This window comes from Centruroides vittatus, unplaced genomic scaffold (genome assembly GCF_030686945.1).
Source record: "Centruroides vittatus isolate TY-2023 unplaced genomic scaffold, ASM3068694v2 contig_922, whole genome shotgun sequence".
In the NCBI taxonomy this organism is placed as follows: Eukaryota; Metazoa; Arthropoda; class Arachnida; order Scorpiones; family Buthidae; genus Centruroides; species Centruroides vittatus.
The window spans coordinates 657,531-671,830 of record NW_027122609.1 but is presented as its reverse complement, the minus strand read 5'-3'; the positions used below and the strand labels follow the sequence as shown (position 1 = coordinate 671,830).

Sequence of the window (14,300 nt, the reverse complement as noted above, 5' to 3'; positions counted from 1 at the left end):
TTGTCAAATTAATGTGGCCCTCTAAAAGTTTGGGGACCCCCGCTCTAAACGACCGATAAATGTAATGCAAGTATATAACAACAGAAAAGAAAAGGGGAGGGATTTAAAAAAAATACAAACTTTTCTAAAATAGGAAAGTTAGCGCGTAATCAGAAGCAAAAGTATTAAAATTTTAGGCAACAGTTTATTTAGTGACTGTCTCTATGTTGCTCCCATCAAACTCAATCGTCCAGTTCTTGCATTTTCTCAGAACGATTGCAACAGGCGTACGGACAAGGGATAAAGTGAATACAATATTTCAAATCTCGTTTCCGAGAATTTTGAATTTACAGAGATGGAAATAGCTCGAAACGTCTGTTTCACGCGTACGATCTTTATTTTCTTAATGCGAAAAAAAATATCCACCAAATTTCAATACTTCGTACTTCGTTCGTTTCCGAGAAACAGTCAATTTGTTGCCCGTCCTCAAGAGAAAAACTAAAAAAAAATTCCCTCCCCCTTTCAGCTTAATCGGTATTACGATTTGTTATTTTTAAGTACAGTACGTACATGTGTCTAATTCGTCTCTAACGTAAAAATAACGAATTAGCAGAATAAATAAATAAATAAATAATTTGTTAGGTATGGTTGTGATATCGGCGGTTGCTTAATTGTATGCAACAAACTTCAAATCGTTTCAATTGTGCAAAATTTCGTTTCGCCTATTAACAAACTATATTAAGCAAAAAAAAATCTTACTCAAAGATTACCTTATTTAAAATTTAGGACAAATTTCTTTAATAATAATTTACCGCTTATTTAATTTTATCGTCATAAAAATTATTATTTAAATTTATTCCGAAGCTTAAATAAACTTAAATAGAATTTCGCAAAACGGAAAAACCTAACACGTGTTTGGAGCGGACAAAAAAGAATTATGCGCGCTCGACAAAGAACAAATGTAACTGGATTTACTACTTGGCATGCGAATTTTTGAGTTTCTCAATCTCTATTTTTGCATAAACTTCGCAGTTTAATTCGATAAAACGGCGTCCGTTGCACATTTAGGTCGAAGATTTTATGCGGACTCCTTTTTTATTATTTTAACGAGTCAATCGAATATTTCGTGCCATAAATTTTAGAGGTCAAAACAGTTATTTATGTGTTGCCGTTTATTTTTATCTTTCCTCGTTTTGAAAACCCCTCTTTAATTCCCACAAATGTAATTATAATTACGCCAACCGTTTACGACGGCTACGTCAATCGCTAGAATTTACCCGCATAAAACGCACTCGGTGCCTTTTTATACGAATTCGTTTACGGAAAAAACGGAAATTTAACGTAATTAAACTAATTACGCGACTATATTTTTGTAAAAGCCATTTTCCAGTTCGTCTCGTCGGGCGATTTTATTTACCGACGGAGTCTCCTTACTCAAAAATAATAATCGCTTAATCCCCACCCCTTAACAACGCGACTGTAAACAAAAAAGAAAGAAACTATCGACCTTCACTTTTGTAACCCGCGACGTCGAATCTTTTATTAATTAATGCGTGGAAACGTAAAGGCACCGCGTGACCGTTTGCATCCAAGTTTTGCAACAAAAGCGACGTAGGCCGGAGGACGAAGCGTTCGTTCGCGTGGTCAACGAAAGCGACTACTCCAGCGCCGCCTAGCGCGTGACGTCAAACTCTTCCAAGGTCATCATCCGGGTAAGTCGGGCTTCACGGTAGGCGGGTTGGATGTCCACACAGGTGATAAGTCGACTCGACGTCGGTGCGGTCGGAGGGCGACGTTTTCTTTCTGGATTTTTTTTTCTCGTATTTAAATTTTTACCTTTAGGCCTTTACAGGTTAGTTAACGTTTTAATTAGATGATTCGGACGCCGGCTCCGTTCTTTAATTAATAATTCGACGGTGACGTTTTCTCGTGCACTAAACTTACTGGCGTAAACAAATCGTTACGCGTAACGGCGTTAATTAAATCTCCCGGATCAATTTCGGCCGCGATGCTTTCGCGAGTTAGAAAAGCGATTTCTGCGCTCGCTTCTGACCTAGATGTCATCGGCTCTTGCCAGGAAGGTGTGTAAATAATCCGTTCGAAGACCTCGCTGTCCATTATTTCGGGACTGTGAGAAAACGACGCGCTTAAGTTTACCCGCGGCTTACGCAAAATTTGGCGGACTTATCCGCCAAATTTCGCGCTATTAGTGGGCGCGAATTCGGACTCGTTCGTAATCCTTTCTTTACTGTAGAATAGATTAACGGAACCATCGAAAATTACGGCCGGAACTTTTTACGTACAAATGTCTGGTATAGCCAGACTAACGCCAACGAATTCGGTGCTTCGGTTTCCTATTCTACTTTCGGATGAGGTACAAAGTACGTAACGGAACGTATTCGAACAAAGCGTCGTTACCGTTACTTTAGCCGGGGTCTTTTAAAAAGCGTGAGGCTATCCAGGCGACTCGTTGTCGGAAAAGGGAAATGTTTCCGGGAAACGTACCCGGATCGACCAAAAAACACACTAGAAAAAAGTTTAGGCATGACGTAACCGTACGAAGAAGTTAAAGTACAATGACCCTTCCGTCTCTTTCGGATGTAGACCGAGATGACGTCATGTCCGACGAAGCGGTCGTCCGATCGGTTTTTTAAACCCTCCCGTATTGTTTTCGGAATTAGGTCAGAAAACGCTCGAGATTAACAAAGAAACCAAACAATGAGCTGTCCGGTTGCGGTACTGCTCCGTAAATAATACGTTTCGCCTACCGAAGGTCAGTCCAACGTCTGCGATTTATTTTAATTCGGAAATTCTTTTTTTTCGTATCTGTCGGCCCTTTCGGGATATTTAGCCTACCCGAAATACACTCGCGTTAGGCGATTTTTGGGCGGGTGGAAAACAATGGCGCGGCATCCGAGCATTTCTTAGATTTATAATAGAGTTGGAAGTGGATGAATTATTTCCAGTCCCGAGTTTTTCCTTATTAGATCTCGCTCGGGCATTGTTCACATCGTAAACTCGGTCAGGCGTTAGAAATGAGAGTTAAGTCTTCCACCGTATAGAATATATACAATAAGTATTCGTTCGAGCGACTTTTTTGAAAATGGCTTTTCGATAAGGAAACTTCCCTTTCTGTTTCTTCCGTCGTTTGTTGTTTTATGAATAGATTTCAAATTTACGAAACGGCTCGTTTAAAACAGTTTCGTCATCCAAGCGGAGGTATAGGATTAGTATCTGCCATTACATTAATATCGTTCTGCAAAAACTCGCTGCCAGGAGGATATTTTGTAACGATTTGCCTTATATTTTGTTTCTATAATAAGCTTGTATTTCCTAAAACTCCAAATAAGGAGATAATCCGTTGGATAAAAAATAAATAAATGCGGGAGACGTCGAGCAAATCTGGAGTCTTTATTTCCCAACAAAATGTGGATTAAATTGTTTTCGATTTCTTAGAAAAGTAAACCCGCAAACAGGAACTTTTGACGTTGTTCCTGGTCGAATTCTCAGATCGGTCGAGTTCTTTTGGTAACAAACAAACAACTGTTTCCTTCGATTGTAAGTCGGTAATCGGAATCCATACGATAACAAAGTACCAATTTGTTACTTCCGATATTCCCCGCCAGATAACTTATCAATTAGGTTTGGTTTATAATAAATTCCGCGTCACAGATTTCTAGGTAGAAAATTTATTCCGAAATTCTTAAATTTAAATTCGTAGAATGAGAAAATGATTGGTTAAATCTTAAACGTCTTCTCGTCTACAACCGACGCGATACATACGTAACAATTCAACCCGACATTATATAAATTAACTTTTTTTTTTTTTGTACACTTTGACCCGCTTAGGGCCTTGAACTATAAACCACTCCCGAACAAGAAATTCAAAATAACTGTAGGGTAATAGAGACTCGAGTAATTTTCATTCGTTCTCTATTTGATTCCCCGTCACGTTTGCATATTTATCGCGGTTCTAAAAATAGCAAATGGATTATTAACCCTGGTTGGAGTAAAAATGGCGGCTTATTAACGCCTCCGTTAATTCGTTATTGGTAGGAAAGCCAATTTAACCTACAGAAAAAAAAACTTTTCTGCTACCGAATCGGGCAATTCGCGCGGGTTAGCGACCCGTTCTTTAGCTTTTACATAGACGAGTTTGGTTTTATTTATAGACAAACGACCGATGGGGAAAAATTTATTAAGTGCAAAATACCTACCACAATCGATTCGTGACGTCACTATCGATAATCCAATTCGACTTTAAATGCTTTTTTCCTGTCCGATCCCGATTTGGAGGATGATGGCAATCGAATGCGTTCGAAAGAAGCAAACAAACTCCCTTCTGTCTTATTAATGTCAAGAACTTTTCCATTAAACCCTAATTTCTCTCTTCGAGATTTCATCCTAACTACGCAATTAATTGTAAAACGCGTTTGACGTCACATTAATTAATGTGACGTAATCGATTTTTGATACGTTTAGTTAGTTTCGTAAACTATTATTATAGTTAATATAATTTTAAACAATCGAATTGTATAATACTACATAATTCGATCGTTTAGTTTCAAATTTTATTTTTTTTATATTGATAATAAATCGGAGTATTCGACTTTCGCTTCTGAAATCGAATCCGTTGTATTTTAGTCGATGCTACCGTGAGATAACTACTTAAAACTGATGAAACGCCATCTGAAATTTTTAAAATAATCATCGTTTTTTTTTTTTCTTTCTTTCATATTTTCTTAAAAGCGGTAATTTAAACTTTCTACGGTTACGATGACGCAAATGTGAGAAATTTTTGAAAACGAACGCGAGAAATTTCGAAATTTATAAATTTTTCCGTTAGCCACCCGCAAAATTGATGGAGATCTTTACACGGAAGTTTACGCCTGGTTTCATCTACGAAATTCGTAATTTCCTTTTCGTTTTAAAATTTTTGCTTGTAGAAAAAGAAGGAAAAAATTCTTAAATGTAATCTTATTCTATTTAAATCTTCCCGACTTACTAATTGCCCGAAAATTTTCGAAATTTAGAACTTTTCCTTGACACATCCGCGTTTTTCCAATCGATACACACCCGGAGATAAGCGAACCACGTGACCAATTTCTTTTTCACGGTCCGACAAGCATTTAGTCAAATGTCTCTGCAGTTTGTAACTGTTTAATACGCGCGCGCGACCCTTTTCGGGATACATTCGTCAATGTTTAATAGGACAGATGCTGATCTACACATTTTCCTTAATGTAATCTTTATATTTAGGCCCTATTTGTCAAACTATTCGAAATGATTTACTAGAAATGCTTCGCCTCCATTTTTGATAAATTTTTGTTTTGTTTTCTTTTTTTACCGATGTTTAAATGTGTTTCGTTTTAAAATCGGAATTTATTAATTGCAGTATTTCTAAATTCGTCGTACGAACTGCATTAAAAAAAAAATTTATCTGGCCATTTAGCTATTAAAGCGCCATCTTCATTTTTTTTCTCTTTTTTTATTGAGACAAAACACCAAATCGAAGACCTTATTTTTACGAACTTTGTACCATTCTGACAAAGTCGTGTAGATTTAATCGGATTTAATAACTGATATTTGTTACCAGTCTATTGTTCAACTTATTTTGATTAGATTCGATTGCGTTTCCAATTACGTTTAATTTTAAAATGAATTTTAAACGGTTATGGCAGATTTTTTAACATTAATCGGTGCATTTCTTTTAAGTACTGTACAAAGAATTAATATATTCATAATGTCAAAACTGTTTGATCAAATATACACGCATATGCATTATTATTTTTTTTTTCAAGAGTACTATAAATATAAAGCATTGCAATTTGCTACCCGATATTGCAATAAATGTTTTAAAGAAGCATATAAATCCGAGCCGTGACCTCTATTCCAAAAACTAGTTTGTTGTCTACGGACAGGTAACGTCAAACGCTATAACAAGCGCAATGAATGGAAGGAGTATATATATTTTTTTAATGTTTTAATTTCCTAACCCAGGCCAGTTTCTTAATATCCGGATGAGGACATCCTTGACACCTAGACAGAACTATCACGCCCGAGATAATTGAAAATAATAATACTAATAATAAAATTTTTAAAACATTTTATGTAGATTTAATTTTTTAATAATAAACATCGCTTCCGACTATCAAATTCTGCCAAGACAACTTTTATTGGAAAGCGACCAAATCGCGTACTGTACCTTTAAACAAGTTAATGAAATACGATCATCGTATACACTTTCACTCGACCGTGAAAACGGAGGGAGGTTTTTTTGGATATAATTTGCGTTTTTGGATACGTCAAAGCTAACAAAACAATAATACTTTCGAATGCCAAACATTTCGTCCGTCATCGCTGCGAGTTTCAATAAACAAACTACGAAAAGATTGATAAAATTCGAGGTTATATCTTCGATATTAAACATATAATGACGTAGAGTCCATTCGTAATGGCCTAAATTTACGTGGGGTATGTTTATCTTCCCGCTGACCTTGGAAGCGTGCGATGTTTTAATTAAATTGTTTATAAAAATACGAAGCCATCGCTCTGGGCAGTTCTTAACTATAATAAGCGATTTACGGTCAGTTAAAAATAATTACCGGCTACTTTCATTCGTCTACGCTATGATTAATTTACGTCCTTTAAATATTTTTATCGTTACTATCGAAAGTAATTCGGGAATAAATCTTTTTTCTTACGAAAAAAAACCTTGAAAGAATGGCAGAAAAATGCCATACAAATAGTAATTTCTCTGGAAATTTTGAAATGTCCGAGAATAAAATATGCAATTTATCTTAACATAAATTAAGGAGTTAAGTAATATTTACGAATTTCAAATATAGTCACGTCTATAGCCGTTGAACATATTAAAACACCTAAGGATTTAGAAACACCGAGGATGTTTTCCGACATTAGAATAATAAATGTTTAACTTTAGTGTTTCGCAATTATCTACTGTATGTTAATTTATGACTGTATTTTTGCGGTTTGGAACTATTGTAACGGTAGAAAAATTAGTTTTTTAAGGCATTATTTTCATAATTTTCACCACGATATTTTGCAATGTGAAAATTGTGCTTTTGTTTTTACCCGGGGGAAAAATCTGGACATTACGAAAGTAATTCTTGATTATAGGATGACTCGACCAATTTACTATTTAATTGGTGCTAGATTTTATTATCGCTTAATTATTTCGTACACATTATCATTCTACGGACGTTTTTATTTTTGAAATTCTCTAAATGCATTTTGGTAAAGACATTTTCCGTGACCTACTGAAGTACTAACCCGCTACATCATTTTAATTAGCCCACAGCGGTGTTTCCCAACTTTTTAAATTGATGATCGTTTAGAAAAGCTCGGTGTTATCTAAAAAGGAGGGTTCGTGAACTCCGTGCCATTGAGAAATACTGTACTAAAGTCGTTTCGTGTACGTATCGCGAGGCACGCGCTAAAAGCCAAGCAATTATTATTGTTTATATTACGAAGAGATTAAAAACAATATACGCAGAGTCCCGTGTAATTCAAAATATATCTTACTGATAAGAAAAGAGTAGATAATTGCCTATTTGACATCGAAGTAAGATAAAAGTTCTAAGGGTCGTGTGATCGATTATTAAAAATCGATCGGCAGCTGATCGCCATCACGTGCTTAACTAATTGTGTACATTTATTTAAACGATGATGTAGTGGTATTCAGAGATGGAGTTTTATTGTAGATGCTACGTTATTGTCGTCATTATTTTCAGTCTGCATTCATTCTACATTCCTGTTCTTTCAAGCGTAGATTGAATGTAACTAGGCAACCACGCGGGGTATTTTCGAAAAAAAATTATAAAATTATATATAATTTCGAAATTAATCATATATATTGATTTTACAATTAATTTCGTACGAGCGGGAAAGATTCCATTTTTAATTATCTTTTCCTAATTGACTACGCGTTAATTTATATAGAGATATAGCGAGACTGGTGTTTAAGGAAACCTTTCTAGAATCTTAGTTACGTCTCTCCGCCTCTCCAGATAATTGTTATGAAGCATTTTTGTATTATGTAATACCTACTCGTACATTAATTCTTTTGATTGTCTTTCGGATTCGTTAAAACGACTCGAGAATTTTATATATAGGATGTTTATAAGGGTCGACCGCCTGGCTGACCAACTATGTTATACAGTATCTGGAAGGTCAACGAAAAACTCTCCTTATCTTCTCTATCTGCTTGCTAATGGTTTGTTTTGAACAAATTAGGAAATTCATTTGATATTGCTTCGGCGATAAAAACGAAAACAAAGATCTTTCTTTCGATTACGAAAAACGTAATCAAAACACGTAAATTCGAACGAATTTCAAACCGGCACGCGTTTTATGCTTGTGTTCTCGAAGGAATTTCACGAACGTGAGTAACTCGCTTGGTCTAATTCTACATAATCTGGCAGATAGATTTATATAACTTTTAGCTTAAAACTTAATTTAAAACCGTAAAATTGGTTTTTAACTTTTAATTTTTAAATCGCGTTATAAAGAAATATTCGTATTATAAAAGAAATTTGACCTTAAATGACCTTGCATTTTTGACCTTGGATTGCAAAATAAAAATTCTAGAAACTATTTTCCAACATTTATAACAGATTTTTTACTTGGCACAAGTCTATAAACTAATGCAACCACGAGAATGGTTTTTAATTTCTGGTTGAGAAGTGATATTCTTAAAAAAAACCCGAGGAATTTTTGCGTTTTTTTAAAATATACTCTTCGTACTCGATCCGAATAAGTTTAATTCTTTACATTTCGGTAATCTAATATCGTTTCCATTAACTCATTCGATTATCTAACTAGTTTCACGGTATTTCTCGTCTAACTTGATTATGGAAATTAATTTTTGCGCGTGTGTAAAGGGGTATAAGGCCACAAAACCGTATCGAATTTCTTACCAAAACGCCTACAAGTAGGAAAATTTCGTGTCGAAATCTCTTTGCAGTTTATTAAATAACAGAAATTCCGACGGGTATTTTAATAGTGATTATTAAACCGTTCGTTACGTTTGACCGATCGAAGTTCGATAGGTGTTAATATTCATAATATCGATGGGTCGCATGGCGGGGGAATCCGGGATCGCTTCCCGTCCGTTCCGTTCTTCCGCATCTCCGGTCGACCCTACTTTTGATAAAACGTTTTACGACGTCGTTTACTCCACTCAAATGTAATCGTCTAATTAGCAGAAAGTTTTGGCAGGGAAAATTGTGTTTGACGATAACGCCAGCTCATAGAAATTATCCTCGTAATAAAGAACGTATGCCGTAACCGGGTGAGTTATGCAAGGTTGAAATACTTAATCATAAAATATCCTAGCGATAACGAGCGAAACACTTGTTCTCAATAGTAAAATAAAATAAAATAAAGCTATGATTCAACTGCATTCGTAATGGTTTCGATGATATGCATCCTATATTTTAAATTATTGGAAGATTTTTCTATGCCTCGGGCCAACTTCTATAATATTAGAAAGATAAATAGGAGTTTATGTACTTTTTGAATTAATACAAAACTCTAGAACGGAGTCGAGAATTATTTATCATTCAAATTAATATAGCCTAAGTTATTTTTAGCATCATTAATCTAAATTTATAATTGTAAAACCTTGTGACAGATAAAACATTAGGGCCTAGAGCAAAATACGATAGAAAAAGGTCAGAGTTCTGGATGGCCTTTCCGTATTTCAGAGGTTTAAAGACAGAAATAACGTTCGATAACTCGCATTTGACGGCCACTGCAATTTTTTAAAACGTATTTTACTATAGAAATATCTATAAAACATTAATTTTTCGTGAAAATTCGTTTGATCTAAAGGATTAAAAGTAGAGAATGCGTGTTAGTTATTTTATATCGGAGAGGTATCTTACAAGCGTAGGCATCGATTGCTCGATTTATTTTTTATAGCGGGCAAGAATTACGACTGTAGACAAGTAAGGCAGGATGTTACGTGTGCTCGAAATAAATTTTCGAACAGCGAACGGAAATGGTGTGCATGAGAAAAATTTTGTGGAGAAGTGTTTAGGAAATAGGAGACTGGAGGAGGTTCTAAGATAGGAATTTTCCACAAGTTACGCCAATGGGTATAAGTTATAAAAATTCACGCTTCGTAGCTTTTCTTGGGAATTTTGTTCTTTTGTGATTTGCTCGACTTTATTTTTTCGTAATTACGGAAGAATCTGAGCGTAAATCGAATCATTAAAACAAGAAAAATCAGGCGACAAGATTAAAAAGCCGCGTTATTAACGTCGGACAAAACAGATTTAAAATGCCATTACGCCTTTAATGAATATTAAAAGTACACAAGTGATGACACTAATTCGCGACGCTCTATAGTATAAACGGACGCACTTTTATTGTTACGTACGGTAATAACCGTAAAATTATTCACATATTATTATGTTAAATATGCTAAAACGAGCGTATAAAAATGTACATAATTCGAAACGTAACTGTTTTAAAAATTGTAATTAGATTTATTTTTGTTAACGCTATAATCCAGGCAATATTTTAATCGCTCTCCGTTGTATAGACAAAATATAGACAAATGAGTCTACACGGTCCAATTACGTTTCGGTTAAAAATTTGTCTTTAAACATCCAGTTCTAACTTACGTAAAAACATTTGCGTAATATTTTTCCATACATATTGCGTCAATTATCGCTATCGCCGATCTGGCTGTACCGGTTTGAAAATCTGGCAAACTTTAAATTCCAAAAAATCTCATTATAAAGAGGTGATCCGTGATCGTGTATATATTATTGTTTTCGTAGGTTCCGCTTCGATTACATAATTTAGCACGGTGTGTGTTTGACAACTTAATGTCTTCGTTTTCTGTCCTTGAACCGATGCCATATTTTTCCGTATGTGTTTACGTTTTCTCGAGAATTCCCAATGGTCTAAATGACGTTACTTCGACGTATCCGGATCTGGATAGTATAAACTCGTGTCTACTGGTACAAGATCAATACATCTGGTTAGAGGTGTCCAATTACTTTATATCGTACATTTTATAGTACGTTAATATCCACAGTCTAAGCACAGTTTACATACTTGAGTGGAGTCGTAAAATCTGGCTACGAGATAATTTGTTAACACGATATTCAAAATATGCATATGGACTTTATTTAGACGAATTATTTAGATGGATTTTTTAAAAAATTCAACGCAGAGGATCGTACTTTGAGGAAAAAAGAAATAATTATGATCACTTCCCGATAGCTTATAATAGACGCACACTGTTTATGAATTTGGTAGTTAAATAAGCAAACAATAAACTCCTTTCTTGAGAAGTTCTGAGTTCTGAAAATTTCTTGAAAGATAACAATGCTTTATTGTAAATTCACCTTTCTGGTATTTTCTAGACAAGGCTATCGGTTTCTGGTCCGGAAATCCATCAATCACTGAATATCCTCTCGAAGAAAATCATAAATTTGTGTTCGTGAATATAAAAGCGTCGAGTCGGAGAAACATTAGGATTAAGATTACATCTCTATATCATTCAAAAATGCATTCATTATAGTTCTCTTATATATTGTTTCTCAAAATCATTGTTCTTACCATTGAAAACTCGAGTAAAACTGTTCCGCAATCTCCTTATCACGAAATTCGGATGATGCCGGATAAGTCATTACGAATAGTTAAGACTCTTGAATGACTCCGTAATGATATTGGATTCCGAATCGCATCTCCGGTTACTCGAAACTCATCTAGAAACGTTTAAAGTTTCTGACATCCGAATACGAGACCGATCCGCTTTCAAAATCACTCGGAGAAATTTTGTCCGAGATTCTGCAAATTTGGAAATTTTGGATGCAATGTGAAATATATAATTATAATATTTTTAAATTTCGAATTCTTTACTTATTGATGTTCAAAACTTGAGTATAATACAATAGAATGCATTGTCTAGCAGAATATGCCTATGAGAAAAGAGACTGTAAGCTCTATCACGTTATCTGGTATTTATTCGGGATACGCGCGTATACTTGTTTAAATCATTTAAAAAATTATCGTTTAAAATATAAAGTCGCTCTTTCGTATATTAATCGTACGATAATTGGAAAGAGGATAGCGTAGTGAGTAAAGATATTAAATGTTAATCGACCCGAGACGTAAGCATTGCGTCACGCAAACATTTTTCTAGGAAGTATTGGGGAAAAACGCAAAATTTAGGTATTAAAAGGGCATTTAAACCGTCCCGGGAATTTTCAGCGCAATTTTCGACCGAAAAAAAAAAATTTATATAGTGGTTTGAAGGTCACGATGCCCTCCCAATCATTTTTTATATCCACATTCGACACGCTACTTTAAAAAATAGCTCCTCGACTTCTTCACCAGTTACGCCACAGGAAGTGCCGTTTCCGTCGTAGTTTATATAATAATTATACCTCGCGATACGAATAATAGTCGTAACGCACGCTTCGTGTTATGTCCCGTTACGTCACATCGTGTCCGAAACGTTAGTACAGGCGCCAATGCACTTCTCGAATTACTTTCGACGTTTGGGCTTTTAAATAAAAGTCGCGTCGGGTTACATAAAATTCCAGTGTTAATGGAAGGACAAAATACGATCTACTCTGGCCGAAAATGTTCAAAAATTTTTAAGCAAACAATAAATATTGCAAACTTCCTTGAAATACTTGATTAAAAATAGACATTTTTACGGACGTCGAATTTTCTCATTAAACTGAAATTTCTTTTAACAAATCGTTTCCGCCGAGCGTTACGCCAATCTAATTAAAAAACTGTGGGAAATTTTTCTACGACAGTTCGTAAATCGTTAGTTTCTCATCCGTACATTTGGATCTGGGAGATAAGGCGACAGGCAGAACGAGCGTTGACTGAACTGTATCCTTTCCACGGAAAATTGATCCGTTCCTAAAAAAATTCACATTTCTTATTTTTAAATTGAAAATTCTTCTACCGAAATCGTATAAATTTGCAGTTTTTTACAGTAAATTTATAATAAGTAGTTGGCGTCACGTTTTTTTTTTCGGCACTGTAAAAGGGGGTCGACAGCTAAAAATGTTTGGGAAACACTCCCTTAAAATAACGCCAGCGCACGCGAACGACCTTTGCTCGTCTTAATGTATATCTTCCTCGCCCGTTAATTGTTTAAAGTGGACAAAACAATAGAAGCACGTAAATGTTTCTCGGAATAAATTACAGAGTAAAAAGAAAAAAAGAAACAAACTCCATTATTTCGCATTAATTTCCGAATATTTTAAAGGCGAACGGGCGTCGAAAGGAATCATTTTCAGCGACGTCGGGACGAGAGGATATTTCATTAACGAAAATGGAATTGAAAGATTCAATGAATTTATCCTTTTTGGAATCGATCAGTACTGATCTTCTGTGAGGAGGAAGATGCCGAGTTTCGTCACGTCCTTGACGTTTAGTAAAGGAGAGATCGCGTAAACACTTTACATTAGCCGTTCGGCTTACGAATAATCGCGGCTCAAGAGTTCAAGGTGGCGACGTGAGCGTCACACTAGCGCCACTTTTGTCGGTGCGACGAGTTCGAATGCCATCATTTTCTCGTTGGAGTTTGAAAGGTGAGCGAGGCATTTTTTCCCCTCCATCCCGCATATAGCGTCGGCTAGGCTTTAAGAGCGGGATATAATCTCCAACGAAGCGTTCCGGTATCAGCCGCGATAGCCATTAACCTTCGTTCGCGATTAGGCGGTGACGCGAAAGTTAAAACATTTCTTTGGACCGCTGCCTAATGCGTTTTCCTTGAAATTCGCCACCGTCCGTATTAATTTTCTTACGTCTATGGCTTTACTTCCGGGATCTCGCCATTAACGTAAAGTCAAACTTTCCCTATCGTTTAAACTTTGCCACCGTCCGAAAATTTACCGGGGAATATCTTCGTTCTACGTCATTAAGTTGCGGAAAGAAATCGCTAATGAATCGAGCATCGGAGGCGAAACGCGTAATTCGATAGTTTTGAATTTTGCTTTCGACACGACGACAGTCGATAAGAAGGTCAACGGGTTATTCTCGTGATCGAGAAGTGTGACGATCTCGATTACGATGTTTTTATACGGAAATAAAGTCTGATAATTTATATGGAAAAATTCATTATCGAAAACTGATTGTCGTTAAATTTTTTTTTCCTAATTACTTCGCGCTCTTTGTCCTTTTAAATTAACCAGCGAGCAAAACGAAGTATTTTCATAATTTTTTTTTTATATGTATATAATTGTCGATTATTTCGGGTAAACGAAAGAGGAAATTGCGTGCGACCCTGTTAGCATTCACTTTCTACAAAACGGCAA

At 35.6% G+C, this 14,300-nt stretch overlaps 1 protein-coding gene across 6 annotated transcripts in view; it reads left to right on the top strand.

Annotated features, from left to right (window-relative positions):
- The first annotated feature begins 1,606 nt into the window (after positions 1-1,606).
- Positions 1,607-14,300, top strand: part of LOC136984532 (protein disabled-like) — a 29,761-nt gene continuing 17,067 nt past the window's right edge. For 4 of the 6 annotated variants that reach the window (XM_067281555.1, XM_067281553.1, XM_067281549.1 and 1 more), the window contains exon 1: positions 1,702-1,831. The gene's annotated coding sequence lies outside the window, so the exon portion shown is untranslated. The other 2 variants (XM_067281552.1, XM_067281551.1) reach the window with 2 other exon arrangements.